Source organism: Rousettus aegyptiacus, unplaced genomic scaffold, assembly GCF_014176215.1.
Source record: "Rousettus aegyptiacus isolate mRouAeg1 unplaced genomic scaffold, mRouAeg1.p scaffold_m13_p_3, whole genome shotgun sequence".
Classification (NCBI taxonomy): Eukaryota; Metazoa; Chordata; class Mammalia; order Chiroptera; family Pteropodidae; genus Rousettus; species Rousettus aegyptiacus.
Window position 1 is genome coordinate 83,316,060 of NW_023416306.1, and position 17,582 is coordinate 83,333,641.

Sequence of the window (17,582 nt, forward strand, 5' to 3'; positions counted from 1 at the left end):
GTCATTGTAAATTGCTCGTGTAATCTCTAAAGTATGAAGTGAGTACAAATGTTGATGGTGCAGATAGGCTAGAGTGTAGGGAAGGGTCAGAAGTTTGCAGGTTGTAGTAAACATCTGAAATACTCCACTGAGTATGGAAAAGAACATTAAAAAGGAAAAATAGGATTACTGGGCTGCACTGAGAGTTAAGTTTGGTAACTGTATTTAAAGAAGTTCAAATGTGAGAACCAGATTATGTGGCTGCACTGAGGGTTAAATTTGGCAACTGTATTTAAGGAAGTTCAAATGTGAGAACTGGATTATGTAGGGTTTAAAGGGAAGAGAAAGTAAATATTTAAAGCTGAATTTTCCTAGGCAGATGAGTAGAAAGTGACAATAAAATTAGAGGAGTAAAGTAATTAGCAAATGATTGTCAATGGAATCTAAGACAGGGAAAGAAAGAAACAGGAGTAAACTGAGATGGGTAAAAATGGTGTCTGTATGTGAGAAATCTGGAAGGACAGCAGATTGTGGTGAGACTGTGAGACTGGAGTGATGCCAAGGGGTAGGGTGCAGTTATGGAATTCCACTGGTGCTTGAAGTGGCATGAAAGAGAAGTCACTGGAGATGACAAAGTTAAAAAACTGAAGATATTAGCAGGTGAGCGAAGTAGACACACAAATTATCCAAAACAATGATAGACTTGAAATGGAGAGGAAGGCTGTAAAACAAAACCTTAAATTTTCAATGAATGAAAGTAAAAAGTACACATGTAATAGTGAATGAGAGAAACAGAGATAAAATTCAGTGGCCCACATCTTGAAAGAGTAGCAATTTTTATAAGAGGAAATATTTCACATTTCTGAAAGATCTTTTTACATTATTCTTCAGTAATCAGCTACGTTCTAGAGAACTGATATTGTTCTAAATATCACTGATTGAGTACTTTTCTCATGGAAAACAAGCATTACAGATTTTATTCAAGTATACCACCATATGTTTACAAATTGCTACCAAGTTCAGCTAAAAAAAAAAAATCCAAGATGCATTAATTCTTGAACACAAACAGCACATGAATAATTTATTGAAAGATTTTGCTGTCAGCTGCTTTAATAACAGAAGCAATATTTATGAAATCTCACAGGATAATCCTAACAAATATATGCAAAAGAGAACACAAGACTAAAAATCCTTAATAATGAATTTTATAATATCAAAGATATGTTCTACAAAGAATGCTGTGCATGCACAAGCTCTCATTGCAAAACAAACAGATGTTTCCAAAAGAACATGTCAAAGTTTCACAAGGTCTGCTGACCATGTTCTAGAATTCTTCTGTTTAACTGCATTTTTACTGATAGAAACAAACTGAATTTAAAAGTTTGCTAACTCAACCCTGTATTAGTAAACTGTCACATTAAGTCACAAATTCATATTTCATTCACTGAGCTATTAATCTCTTGGTAACACACTTCTGATGTGAAATAATCTTCAGGAGAGAAGAGAAAGGAGACCTCTAAAATCCAAGAAAGATGTTAATAGCATCAAAAGGATAAGACACGTGCCCCAAAATAATCACAATAAAGCCATATATATTATAACCAAGCAGCCGTATATACATTTGTGGCAGTAAAATAAGCCATTTCTATACTATAACTGCATACCATTTTCACATGGACGTAGAATTTAGTTACTAAAATGAAATGAAAATGGTCCTTAATCGTTTTAAAAGGTGTTCAACTTCATTCATAATAAGAGAAATTCAAATTAAAACTGCAAAGAGATACAATTTCTCACTTATATTGGCCGGAAAAAATTTAACATACTCTGTAGACAAAACACAGAGTATGAAACAGGCTGATGGAAATGCAAAATGGTACCCACAGTAGAGGAAAGTTTGCGACATTTGTCCTTTGATTTAGCAATCTGTCATGAATCTATCCCAGAGATACAGTGGCCAAAATATGAAAAGAGGTACAAACAAGACTATTCACTGCAGTGCTGCTTGTAGTAACAACCTGGAAGTAACCCTGATGGCCATCGTTAAGGGACACAATGAACAAACTACAGCGCACTGACACAACGGGTGCTATACAATTATCAGCAGGACTACAGAACTTCAGTCTGCCAAGAACTGATCTCTAGAATAAATTAAGGGAAAAAGCAAGTTTGAGAAAAGTGTGTATTTTTATCTAAGAAAGGTGGGATATTCATATATCACACGCACACAAAATTTTAAGCCATACAAGGAAAGGAAATATGGTTAAAAGAGACAGTGATTCAAGCTAAATGACTCTGAATAGAACCTGTTCATAGATTTGACTTTGGGACCATGTTAATATTTTACATACTTTAAAAAAGAATTAAAATTTAAAAATCCCTAAAAACTGAAAACAGAAATGAAACAAACCTAAATCTCCAGCTGTCATTATAATCACACAAAGAACTAGTCTAAAAGAATCTAAGAACACAATAACCACACTATACATAATAGAATATGCCCTAAAGACCAAAAAAAAAAAATTGCATAAATTTTAAACTGTTTTAATAACCATTTTGTTGCAGTTACTATTGGTACTATTATTCTGAGATTGTGTATTGTGGGATAAAGCAAATGAGTCATTTCACTGACATCATGCAGAATAGAATTCTCAGTATGGAAGAAAAAGTAATATAAACATAAAACCAATCAGATTAAATAAAAACCATGTATTTCTCAATCTTAATTGTAAGCACCAATATGAGTTTGTGTTTTTTATTTATTTAAAAAATATGTATTTCCTAGCTAACTTTACTGAAAAGGCAAAATGATCAACCCAGTAGCAATGAGTACTTTCCATACCATTTCCACACAAAAGAACCTTCCAAAAAAACAAACAAAAAACTAGCTTGAGTGACATAAGCAGCATTGCTCCACGTCTCTCCCCTTGAAGTTACAAGTTGGACAGCTATAATTCGACAGAAGATTCCCTGCTCAGTACACAAACACGTCTGATAGATCAGGCGGAAACATCTGAAGTGGGGCATTATCTGAGCAAACAGTAGAGACAGGGAGGGAGATGGACAGTGACAGAACTGAGGGTACCCCTTTGCTCACCATGGCCCCGGCAGAGGTGATAGGAGTGAAGGGCTGGGGTGCAGCCCCCACTGGGCAGAGAGAGCAATCAGATCTTGGTGGCTGGCACACACTAAGGTTGGGCCCAGGGTCAGCGGTAGAGAAACAGCAAAAAAAATGGCAGCACTCCCAACTCTGCCAACATCTAACAAATGATTCCATAGACAAGGAATCAGCCCCCATCCCATCCCCTAACTGCCCCCCACCCCGTGCCACCATGACCCTCTGAGCAGCAAAATCCTCTCTCCACTGTTGACAAAAAGGCTGGGTCTGTACTCATGGTGGCTAAACTAAGAAGAGGAAGAGCAGAACCGCAGACGCACAAACTCCCTCCCTTCCACCCATTCCCCACTCATCGCAGGCACAGCCCATGCATCAACTCAGAGCACCCTTGCCCTGGCTTCTGGTTACAGGAAGGTGGTGCCAGGAACACAGAGAAGACTCACAGCCTGTCCCTTCCAATCTAGGGAGAGGTGTTGAGACCAAGGAACCCAAAACAAAAAGGGGATGCCCACCTCCTGAGGAATACTGAGTGTTTCCAGAGCCAAGGCCACACCACCCCACAGAGATATGGGAAGCATCAGCAGCACAGGCCAGAGAAAATAAAAAACTTGCACTTCGATGCCACATATTGGAAAACAAGAGAAAAACTGTGCCTATCAACTAAAATTCTTTTAAAAAGCAGTGTTCGTTTACATGCCCAGGCAGAGAAATAATACAGCAAGCACACTGAATAACCAAGATAACAAGGGAATACAGAAAAGAAAAAAAAAGAAAGAAAGAAAAATCTCCAGAAAATAAACTTAAAGACATGGCCATATGTGATTTAAATAACAGAGAATTCAATATTGCGGTTCTGAAAGTACTCGAAATACAAGAAAACTCAAAAAAGGCAAATCAACAAATTCAGAAATAAAATCAATGAACAAAAAGAGTTCATCACCAAAGAGAACAAAACTAAAAAAGAACCAAACAGAAATTCTGGAGCTGAAGAACTCAACAGAAGAGATGAATAATGAACTAGCAAGCTTAGGAAATAGAGCAAACCAGATGGAGGAAAGAATTAATGACAAAGTAGAAATCAAGAAGGAGGAGGGGGAAATGGCATAGATGACAGAGGCTTTGTACATCCCTCTTGCCACCAAATTAAAGTTGACAGAAACATGGAGCAAACAGCAAGCAAAGTCACCTGGGATCTAAACAGTAGCCCTACGACTAGGAAGAGAAGAAATCATCCTGCAACAGAAGAAGAGGATGGGCACTGGGGGATGCAACGCTGCCTAGTCCCAAGCAGCTAAGTGGGACAGAGGCTGTGGCAGCTACAAATGGCAGCTGCGGATGCCTCTTAAAGGGGCCGTGTATGCAAGTGGACTTTAGCTGTGAGAGACCTGCTCACCCTGAGCACCAGCACCAGGTCAGCTGCTCATGCGGCACCAAGGACTTACAGGGGGACACTGAGTTGTCAAAGCAAGGGCCAGAGACGAGGCTCTCTCCAAAGCAGAAGTGCTGGGGAATCCACTGTTCCTGTTGAGCCCTCCCTCCTCCCAGTGTGTGGACACAGTGCTGACACAGCTGAGACATCATCAAACTGTATTAGAGGGAGCTTCACCTGGAGGATTCCCTGAAACTCTGTCTCTCCCAACTCATGGCCCCATCCACGCCATATCCAGGTGTGTCCTCAGGGAAACGTGTTGCCAACTCCAAGATTCACAGTGATAGCAGATGACCTCAGTTTCTGGAGTGGCCTCTTGAGGCAAATATAAGCATAGCATCTGTGATTGCTTGCTGAATCTTAACGGGTGGCCCTGGAGGGGGGCAGACTGGGGATAAACTTGGCTTGCAGCTGAACCCTCTCTGGACTATGACACTGGACACCTACCACACAAAGCCGCACTAATAAGACAGGGAGACTTAGGAGCTCTGATTAGTACATAGAAACAGACTCAGAAAGGAAGCCAAATGGGAAGACAAAGAAGTAGAAACCATATGAGAAAAAAGAACAGAGATCCAGGAATAATGGAGTCAGGCAAGCTAACATATTCAGAGTTCAAAACACTGGTTATAAAGATGCTCACTGAACTTAGGGGAACTATAGATGAACTCAGTAAGAACTTTAACAAAGAGATAAAAAAAAATTAATAAAAATGGAAATGGAAATTATAAAAAAGAACCAGTCAGAAATGTGAACACATTATGTGAGATGAAGAGTATATTAGAGGGAATCAACAGAGTGGATAAAGATTGAACCGCTGATACAGAGGATGGGAAAGCCAGGGACACTCAATCAGAATGGCAAGAGAGAAAAAAAAGCCAAAACTATAAGAATAATTTAATAGTGTCCCATAGGAGCCTATGGGACACTATTAAATGTAAAACTATCCGTGTCATAGGGGTACCTGAAGGGAAACGAGAAGCTGAAGAGCTATTTGAAGAAATAATGATGGAAAACTTCCCTAACCTGGGGAAGGAAATAGATATAAAACCCCAGGAGTCCAAAAAAACACCAAGCCAGTATTACAGGAAATGTTGGAGGGACTTCTTTAAGAAGAAAAAACATGTATCAAAAACGTGAATAAAGAATGGTAACTACATTCCTATCACCGAGAGCCTCAAATGGAAAAAAATTAAGTGCTCCAACCAAAATATAGAGTGGCTGAATGGATAAGAAAACAAGACTCCTACATATGCTGCCTACAAGAGACTCACTTCAGATTAAAAGACACATGACAGACTAAAAGGAAGGGGATGGAAAAAGACATTGCCTTGATGGACCTAGACGGTATTGCACTGAATGAATTAAGTCAGAGAAAAATATCACATGATTTCATGTACACATGGAATCTAAAGAACAAAATAACAACAAATCAGAAATAAACTCATAGATACTAAGAGTAGTTTGAGGGCTACTAGATGGGAAAGGGGTGGGGAAAATGGAAAAAAGACAATGGGATTAAGTATACAAATGGACAGTTACAAAATAGACATGGAGATATAAAGTGTAGCATAAGGAAAAGAGTTAGCAATGTTGCAATAAATATGTAAGGGGAAAGAAGGGTACTAGATTTAGTGATCACTTTGTGAGTTACATAGATCTCTAATCACTATGCTGTACAACTGAAACTAATATATTATTGTATGCCAACTCATTTTAAAAACTCATGGAAGTCTACAATGTAAATACGAGCAATCAATTGTCTATTATATTTCAATAAAGCAGAGGAAAAAAGAAATCTAGAAACGACTCAGGTGGAAGAAGAATCAAGAGTAAGAAAAATGAAAGAGCTCTATGAGAACTATGTGACTTCAGTAGGAAAGAACAATATAAGAATAATGGGTACATCAGAAGGTGAAGAACAAAAGAACAGAGAGCCTATTGAAACAAATACCTGATGAAAAATTCCCAAACCTTTGGAAAGAACTGTATCCTTGGATACAAGAAGCTAGCAGAACACCAAATTATCTCAATCCAAAAAGGCCTTCTCTAGGCACATTATATTAAAACTGTTAAAAATAAACAACAAAGAAAAAATTCTCATAGCAGCCAGGGAAATTCCATTAGATTATCATTGGATTTTTAAGCAGAAACCCTACAAGCTGGGAAAGACTGGAATCAAATATTCAAATTATTGAAGGAGTGAAATCACCAACCAAGAATAACATATGCAGTAAAGTTATCCTTTGGGTATGAAGGAGAAATAAAGGCTTTTCCAGACATACAAAAGCTGAGGGAATTCACCACCAGAAAAGGTGCATTACAGGAAATATTGTAGGGTGTTCTCATACTTGAAATAAGACAAAAAGACACAAAACTATAAACAAGATAACTAACAGACAGAAGCAGGAAATTGCAACCCTTGTTCAGAATACAATATCAAATGCTTAAATATAAGTTAAAGGAGGTAAAAACATTTTTTAAAAAAGAAGACTTGAAACTAATACAAAACGTTGAATGTCAACTATAATTGAAAAATAAACACAAAGAAGATAATAGCAACAGCAATTAGGAAATGAACTCACAACATAAAAAGGGATAATTTGAGACAACAAAAGCATAAAAGGAGAGTGATAACGGACTGCACGACCACAGGTGAATGGAGATAAGATCCAATCGGAAGAAAAACAGCTACTGTATATATGAAACTTTCTTTTGCATAAACCTAATGATAATCACACACACACAAAAAAAAAACACCCTAGAATTGAAACAGAGGATAAAAAAATCATAGTATACTACCAAACTAAAACAACAAAGAAAAACACAAAGGAAAAGAAAAATGAAGATACAGAGTACCAGAAAACAAAAGATAAAATAGCAATAGGAAATCCTCATATATCAACAATCACCCTAAATGTAAAGGGACTTAATGCACCAATTAAGAGGCCCCCAAATAGAAGGCCTCCAAGCAAATGGTATCCAGAGAAAAGTGGATGCTAACAGCCATACTTATATCTGACAAAACAAATTTCAAAATAAAAAAGTAACAAGAGACAAAGATGGACATAATGGTAAAGGGAATAATACATCAAGAAGACATAACACTTTTCAATTTATATGCACCCAACCTGGAAGCACCAAAATATATTTAGCAACTACTGACAGAATAAAGGGAGAAACTCATGAAAATGCAATTATAGTAGGGGACCTAACTACCCCCACTAAAAGCGATAGCTAGATTAGACCTAAATACCTTCACTGACAGATATATATGAACCAAACAGAAAATCAATAAGAAAATATCAGCCTTAAATGACATATTAAACCAAATGGACATAATCGATATTCAGAGTTTTTCATCCCAGACCACCAGAATATACGTTCTTCTCTAGCACACATGGAACATTCTCAAGAATAGACCATATGTTGGGACACAAAACTAACCTCAACAAATTTAAGAAGACTGAAATCATACCAAGCATATTCTCTAACTACAATGGTTTGAAATTGAAAATCAATTGCAAAAAGAAAGCTGGAAAAACCAAAAATAAGTGGAGATTAAACAACATGCTACTGAACAATGACAGGATCAAAGAAAAAATAAAAGGGATCAAAAGATACACAGGGACAAATGAGAATGACAATACGACAGATCAAAAATTTTGTGATGCAACATTAAGTGGTAATAAGAGGCAGGTTTATAGCATCACAGGCCTACCTCAAGAAACAAGAATGACCTCAAATAAACAACCTAATATTTCACCTTAAAGAATTAGAAAATGAACAAATGAAGCTCAAAGTTGGCAGAAGGAAGGAAATAATAAAAATTAGAAAATTAAATGGAACAGAGAACAAAAAGACAATAAAAAATAATGCAACAACGAGCTGGTTCTTTGAAATGATTAATAAAACTGACAAACTTCTGGCTACACTCAAGAAAAAAGACTCAAAATCAGAAATGTAAGAGAAGTTACAAAGGATACCAGAGAAATACAAAGTACTATACAAGAATTCTATGAAATACTATACGACACCAAATTTAATAACCTAGAAGAAACAGACAAGTTATTAGAAATATATAACCTTCCAAAGTGAATCATGAAGAATTACAAAATCTTAAAAGACTGATAAACAGTAACTTATTTAAAACAGTCATCGAAAACCTCCCAAAAATTGAAAGTCCAGGACCAGATAGCTAAACTCGTGAATTCTAGCAAACATTCAAAGATTTAACATGTATCCTCAAACTCTTCCAAAAAATTAAAGAAGAGGCAATACTTCCTAACTCACTTTACCCTGATACTAAAACCTGGCAAGGATAATTTAAAAAAAAAAAAATGACAGACCAATATCTCTGATGAATCTAAATGCAAAACTCCTAAACAAATACTAGCAAATCGAACACAATACATTAAAAAGATAATACATCATGTTCAAGTGGGGTTCATTCCAGGGGTGCAAGAATGATTCGACATACTCAAATCAATCAAAATAAAGGGTGAAAATCAAATGATGATATCAACAGATGCAGAAAAAGTATTTGAAGAGATACAACATCCATTTATGATTAAAACACTCAATAAAATGGATACAGAAGGAAAGTAACTCGACATAATAAAGGCCATATATGATAAACCCTCTGCTAATAAACTCAACAGTAAAAAACTGAAAGCTTTACCTCTAAGATCAAAAACAAGGGAAGGATGCCCACTCTCACCACTGTTATTCAACATAGTACTTAAAGTCCTAGCCAGAGCAATTAGGCAAGAGAAAGAAATAAAAGGCATCCAAATTGGGAATGAAGAAGTCAAACTGTCACTTTTTGCCAATGACATGATTCTTTATATACAAAAGCCTAAAGACACCACCAAAAAACTACTGGAAAAAAGAAACAAATGCAGTAAATCAATGTTCAAAAGTCCATAGTGTGCCTATATAATAATAATAGTGAAATTTCAGAAAAGAAATGAAAAAAATAATTCTATTTGCAATTGCCACAGAAAGAATAAGATACCTAGGAATAAACTTAACAAATGATGTGAAGGACCTATACATTGAAAACTACAAGACACTGTTAAAAGAAACTTAAGAATGCACAAAGAAATGGGTTGGGAATATTCATGGGTTAGAAAAATCAACACAGTTAAAATGGCCAAATTACCTAAAACAATGTACAGATTTAATGTAGTCACCATCAAAATCCCAGCGGCATTTTTCAAAGAAAGAGAGCAAAAAAGTATCATATTTGTATAGAACCACGAAAGACCACAAATAGCCAAAGCAGTCTTGAGGGCGGGGTGGCAGGGAGGACAAAGTTGGAGGTATCACACTCCCTCCCTGACATCAAATTACACAACAAAGTGATGATAATCTTAACAGTAGGGTATTGGCAAAAAAAAAAAAAAGAGAGAGAGATACAGACCAATGAAACAGAATTGAGAGTCCAGAAATAAACCCAAATGTATATGCATAACTAATTTTGACAAAAGAGTCAAAACCATACAATGGAGAAAAGAAAGTCTCTTCAATAAATGGTGCTGGAAAAACTGAAAAGCCACATGCAAAAGAGTAAAACTAGACTAATATTTGACACTATATGTAAAAATTAACTCAAAATGGATCAAAGACCTAAATATAAGATGTGAAACAATAAAATACCTAGAAGAAAACACAAATACTAAACTTATGAACCTTGGTCTCAGGATTTTATGAACTTGACCCCAAAGGCAAGGAAAGTAAAAGCAAAAATAAATGAACAGGACTACATCAAACTAAAAAATAGCAAAAGAAATCAACAAAACAAAGATGAAAGGCAACCAACAGTTGGACTTCTTCATTCCCAATTTGGATGCCTTTTATTTCTTTCTCTTACCTCTGATAAGGGGCTACTCTCCAAAATATATAAAGAACTTATATAACTCCACAACAAAAACAAAAAACAATCCAATTAGAAAATGAGCAGAAGACCTGAACATTTTTCTCCAGAAGATATACAAATGGCCAATAGATATATGAAAAGATGCTCAACTTCACTAGCTATAATGGAAATGCAAATCAAAACCACAATGAAGTACCATTTCACACCCGTTAGAAAGGATATTATCAACAAGACAAGAAATAACAAGCATTAGAAAGGACAAGGAGAAAAAGGAACACTGCTGGTGGGAATGTGAATTGGTACAACCACTATGGAAACTGTGGAGGTTCCTTGAAAAATTAAGAAAGAGCTACCATATGACCCAGCAATCCCTCTTCTAGGTATCTACCTGAAAAACTTGAAAACATTTATCTGTAAAGATATATGTATCTCTATGCTCATTGCAGCATTATCCATGGTAGCGAAGACATGGTAACAACCCAAATGTCCTTCGATGATGACTGGATAAAGATGTGATACATGTATATAATGAAATATTACCCAGCCATAAGAAAAGATGAAATATTGCCATTTGCAACTACATGGATAGATCTCGAGAGTATCATGCTGAGCAAAATTAGTCATATGGAAAAGGATAAGTATCATATGATTTCACTCATATGTGGGATATAAAATAGAAAGCAACAAATGAGCAAACAAAACAAACAAACAAAAAAAATCACACTGATACAGACAACAGTGTGGTGGTTACCAGAGGGGAAGGCTGAAGAGGGTAAAGGAAGTTAAATATATGGTGATGGAAGAAACTAAATTTTGGGTGATGAGTGCATAAACCAATATATAGATGATGTATTATAATATTGTACAACTAAAACTTATATAATCTTATTAACCAATGTAATCCCAATAAATTCAATTCAAAAAAAAATGGCTCATTCCAGGTCTGCAATTGAAACAGATGAATTTGCAACATCTCCAATTACTATCAATGACTACTAGCATCACCCCAAAAACCTCAAGAGGTTCCTACTGACCAAATATAGAACAGTTAAGCATCAATTACATTAGTAATGTAATAAATTGAAACACTCAAAAATGTTGACTCCCATTACTTTATAATGATCTCAAAAAAAATTAATTCGTCAACTCTGGAGAATGTAACAGAATCAATTCATTATTTTGAAAAGTGACATGTAAGAGTAAAAGAATTAAGCATTTTTCCTAATCAAACTGTTACTAATGGCAAAAAAAAAATTACTGAAGACAGTTTCTGTTTATAGAAGTATTCCAACTAATAATGAAGAAATGATACAATATCACCATTTTGCAACCCTAATGAATTAACAGTTCTGAGCATTAATTATCAATGGCTCGAGTCCACACGCTTTTTCTTTAAATGGGCCAGAGGGTAAATATATTAGGCTTTGCAGGATACATACAGTTTGTCACATAGTCTTAACTTTTATTTTTAACAACACTTAAAAATGTAAAAGCCAACATTAGCTCATGGGATGTACGAAAACAGGCCACAGACCAGATGTGACCCATGGGCCACAGTCTGCTGAACCCTGGTGGCCAACAGTAAAAAGAGACCCAATCATACATTATATGCCTCTTGATGAAAGCATATACCACCACCCCTTATGTGGTGGTCCCATGAAATCCTGAAATGGATCAAGCAAAAATACCATAAAAATAAATGATATGATTTAGCAAAGAGGGTTCTAAGTTATTTGTTAATCATTCTTTGCTCTTATTTTTAACAGATATCTAGAAATCCAGCAGGTGAGCTTTAAAACAAAGCTCTTAATTATCTCCCTCAACCCAACTACAGTAACTGACACTTGTCTAGTGCTTAGGTTCCTCTATTAAATTGATACTCTCTATATCCTAAAGATAAAAAAGCAGTAACTACCACTGATACAGGGAACGAAAGTAGTCAGACAGCTATGTAGCAAATGGTATTTTTCTATATAAACCCTGTAATTTTACCCTATTTCAATATAAGCATGAATGCATGTTCTGAAGGCAAACAAAAGATTTGAGAATTACCCATAAAATTTCTCCATTTGAACTAATAGTTCAAACTTTATGCACTTTTATTGAGTACTCACAAATCACGTTAACTGTTCATTTCGAGAACTTTTCTTGTCTATGGCCATGCTACCCTAAACCAGCCTGATCCTGTCTGATCTCGGAAACTAAGCAGGGTCAGGCTTGGTTAGTACTTGGATGGGAGACCACCTAGGAAAACCAAGTGCTGTAGGTGTAAAAAATAAAAAATAAGGGATTGTAAGCTGACAAGGTCGTTGCAATCTCTGAGGTCAAACAAGGGTTGCCTTGCCTAAAAAATAAGTCTAAAAATAAAATAAATAACTTTTCTTGCAGGTGTCATATGAAAGAATATTCTGCTTTTGTGCTCACTATGCACTTTCTGATTAAGAGAAAAATATTTGTTTTCCAGAGGACTACATCTTTAAAATAGTAAACCTCAACTGGGGAAAAAATATTATTTAAACAAATTTTCAACTCATATATACAACTTTTCAGGAATGTAATGCATAAGGCAAACTCAAATAATACCAAACCAATGCCCACAGTATCTAAAAAGGTTCCTGCACAGAGTAGGCACCAGTTTGTTTAATTTAAAACTTTTGAGGTTCAAATTTTAAAGGCTATAAACTAGATATATAACTAGGAAATGGCTAAGTAAATTATGGCATATTGATACAGTCACTAAAAATTATGAAGGGAGGGATTAAGAGTAGTAGATAAGAGCATGAGTTCAAGAGTCAGGCTGCCTGAGTTCAAACACCATTTCCAAACACATCATTTGCCAATTACGTGGCCTTGGGTAAATTATCTAGTCTCAGTTTCCTCACCTCTAAAATGGGGATAATAGCCACTATCTCATAATGCAGTTGAAAGGACTCCCCATGGACAATTCTAGTTATTTTCTCTCTATCCTGACAACCAAAGAGCAGAAAGTGACTCTACTGATACTTCCAAAGCATTTCTTTACATTTGTGTAAAACCCCCTTCTCCTTTGAGGCTTGTGCCAGTTAATTTATTGCCTCTCAGCTTTAAATATAGCCTCATTGCCCTGCTTTCTATTGGAACGAGATTCTTCAGACTGTGTGCTTCCTCTGTCAGCTGACTTGGTATCAGGCTCAGCTAAGACAAGCGTGCTAAAGGGATGTATCTATTTCTATACATATCGGAGTTCTCTTTTACTCCTCTTAGTAGTTTAGTGCCTTTGACCTGAACAATAATTTTTCAAATTAAAACTTCCCTGCAGAAGTTACTGGCATGGCTTCTGTCTCCTCAATGGAGCCTGACTAATAGAGGGCTCAGGCCTTTTAGCTATAACACTTACTGCCTTCTTATTGCTTATCCCACCCCACCCCCCTTCTCCAAAATCGTTATTGTCTTTAACTTCATGATTAAAGCCTTTAAATGATACTGACACAACTTTGACCTCATAGAAATGTAAAAGTCTGTTCTACGATAAAATTCTCTCCATAAATGCTGGTAAATCACAAGTCTGGTGAACTTCATGAGCTGGTTTTTCAGTTTTTGTCTTTAGTTCAGGGTCCATTCAGTCCTCTTTGAATTGTTTATATTTGAAATGGACTTTTGGACAGCTTCACCCATCTTTACTATGATGGCAAAAGTAAGATGGCCTCATTCAAGCCTTCTGAAAGTGTCAAGTGCTACAATACTAGGTAATTTAATCACTGTTAAAGGTTACAGCTCAAATTCTACTTTTTCTATGACACTTTTGCAGATCACCATAGCCATAACTGTTCTCTCTCACCTCTTAAGTAACTCTGAAAATGACTGCTATAGATGGTGGTGATTTTTTGGCACTTTCTCAGTTCGACACTATTATAAACATTTACAAAGTAGTAAGGTCATTTGCAAGAAATACAAATAACGTCTTTGTCCTCGAGTTTATAACCCTGTTTGGAAAATAACACATTTGCATGGCTTAGAAAAGGTGGCTTTTGATTACAAACCACAGAATTACATGCAAATTTACTTAAATAATACAAATTTTTTAATAAAGATTGAGGTAGCCTCTTAGTATCCCATTTCTGGTTCTAACCTGATGCAAAACTCAACTGCACTTCCCATCCCGAAAGTTCATGAAATAGATGTAAATTGATATGCTGTGCCCCAAAGCATTATAGTGGTTCCCCTTTATCCACTGAGTAAATTTTCCAAGACTTCCAGGGGATACCTGAAACTGCAGATAGTACCAAACCCTATGGATGCTATATTTTTTCTCCACACATGCGTACCTATCATGAAGTTGTTACTGATTGGATAAAGATAGCGGACTAGGTAAAAGCACAGTTCACCTTCTCTCAGGTCCACATTGAAATTACAACTAAATTATAAAACGGTCAACATGGATACGTACCTGAAGTATAGCTGATCATAACACGTACGTCTGATAATATAAAGAAGGAGCCACACTGAAGGTGGTAGGAGAGGCAAAGTCACGAATGGGGCTAGATCTGAGCCCATGGGTGGTGAAGAATCACGGGGAGGGAAAGCAAGGCTTGCAGAGGCTCCCTTGAATGAGAGAGGGCTCTAGCCTCATTTAGGGGCTCCACAGCTCAGGGTCCCAGACCAGGGAAGAGGAGTTCCCAAAAATTCTGACTAAAAATCAGAGGAGATTCCGGCCATCTGCATGAGACAGAAGGAGACTGAAACTCTAAGTGTGGGTTTAAAGAACCCATGCAGGCTCTCTCACCTGTGGACACTCACCGGGCACTGGTGGTGGGTCAAGAGGCTCACACAAGATTCATATGGGGAAATACTGCATTACTTGATACCAAGATGAGGGCTGGACAGGCAGCTGCCATTGTGCCTTAGTCGGGCCCCCCCAAATGGGAATCTACAGATCATGCCAGCTTGCCCTGGCAGATCCCTCCCACACAGCCAATTCAGAAGTGCTGGCCTGAGGAGATCAGCCAGCCCCATCTAAGCAGCAGACTGCCTGGGGCTTTTGTTGCTGGGCGACTGCCATAACTTAACCGTTTCTGGGCCAAACATATGCAGCAGGCAGCCAGTGTTGTTAGTGCCCACTGTGACGACAACTGCAGGCAGATCACTACTACCAACAGGAAGTAGGGCAGATCTCAAGGATCTGTGGGGCAGTCCGAGACAGCAGCTGGTCTTGCTGTGACTTTTGTGGGAACGCACAGTTACTGAAGTTACAGCAAGACTGAGGCCGTACTGACCTGATGGCCATTTTCTCCCTGAGACCCTACCCCATCCAATCCATGAACTGCCCCAGGCAGCCCAATGACAGACAACAGCCACCACCATGCCCCATCCTTGAGTCTAGCAATCCGCAGAGGCAACAAACTTTGGCTAGCACAGTGTGGGCATTGCAGAGTATCAGTTGCAGGCTGACCTTTGCTGTCTGCAAGAGCTGCAGTATCGCGTGGGAGGATCACAGAGGTCTGTGGGACTGCCCCACATGGCAGCTGGTCTCAAGGTGATCTGTGATTACAGTGGGATCACGCAGGTACAGAAGCTGCGGCAAAACTAAGACTATATTGGCCTGACAGCCCTTGTCTCCAAGATTCTGCTTCACCCGAGTCACGAAGTGCCTATATCCCACTGACAGGCATCCTCTCCTGCCCTGCTCTTCTCTGGAGTTGCGCAATCTGCGCAGGGAACAGACCTTGGCTAGTGCAGTAAGTGCATTTTGGGGAAAACACTGTGGGAGACCCCTGTTGCCTGTACAAGCGGGCTCAAAAGGATCTGTGGGACCATCCGAGACAGCAGCTTACCTCGCTGTGGGAACGCACAGACACAGAAGTTGCAGATCTCAGAGGTTTTGTGGGCCCAGATGGCAGTAGTTCGCACAGTGATATGTGACTTTGGTGGGAGCCCGCAGTCCCAGAGCTGGCAGCAAATCTGGTGCTGTACAAGCCTGACAGCCCCATGCATCACTAAGACAACACCCCACTTAACCCACAAATTACCTGTGGCAAGCCTGCTCCCAGGCGACCCAGTCCCATCATGTGCTTTCTCTGGGTCACAAATTCAACAGTAAACAACAGCACTCAGTTCATATGGCCCATGCAAAGTCTGTTCATCCAGGAGAAGTTTTCGATGACAGACCACAACCTCACACCCATAAGCTTCAGTAATTCTTAAATCGAGCTTTGGTGTTCACAGGCACAAGGTAGACAGCAGCTGGCCTCACTACAAATGGAAACTTGGGAGCCACAGAGATAGCACTGGCATGTAAACTGACACAAAATAGCAGGGGGATATTTGCTCAATGGATCCAGGAGACTCCTGGGGTCCATGCACCATTAAACACACAAACTCCCCAAAGGTTCCTCCAGTTTCAGAGACTTACAGGCAACTGACAGACAGTGTCAGGCCTTGAGAAGCACTGGTCCTTCTGCTAAGCAGCCCTAGGCCAGGTTCAGAGGATAGCTGGACCACTACCTACAACGTTGTCTCTTCTACTTACCTACAGATCCTGCATTGGCCACAACCATCTGTGGATCGCTTTGTAGCCGCCACCAAGTAGCCCTGATGAATCAAAGGCAGCAGCTAACCTTGGCTGGCTGGGGAGCCCCTCCCACGGGGCCATAAAACCAACATATCCAGAGGCTAGCACTAGACCACAACAGAGCAACCCCTGGCCAGCCCCATAAGTGGTACACACAAAGGGTGGTCTTAATAAGTACACAAGCCTGCTGGGGCAAATCCCGCTCAGTGGGATCAGCCCCCACACAGAAACTCTTACCCTGTGGGTGCAGCCAATTTTCACAGTTAATCAGCCCAAGTGTTAATCCCATCCACTGATTTACTAACACCAATAAAGCCTTAGAAGATCACACACAACCCACAAAAAGATCATGTCCAGAACCCGGCATAGTGATCAGGGAGAGTGTACCACTACACCACACAGGACATCTTCCACATAAGGCCATCTGGCCAAGGCTGAGAGACTAAACGAATATTCCTAACACATAGAAATGAACACAGAGTGGCTAATAAAACAAGAAAACGAAAAAAACATGCTACAAATGAAACAACAGGAGAAAATTTCAGAAAATAAGCTAAATGAAATGAAGGCAAGCAACCTACTAGAGACAGAGTTCAAAAGAATGGTTATAAGGATGCCCAACAAACTC

General features: G+C 38.3%; 1 protein-coding gene and 1 pseudogene across 10 annotated transcripts in view; one reads left to right on the plus strand and one right to left on the minus strand.

Annotated features, from left to right (window-relative positions):
• NEO1 (neogenin 1) overlaps nucleotides 1-17,582 on the minus strand; it is a 218,253-nt gene that overhangs the window by 158,528 nt on the left and 42,143 nt on the right. The window lies entirely within an intron of this gene.
• Nucleotides 12,558-12,676, plus strand: LOC118601319 (annotated as a pseudogene).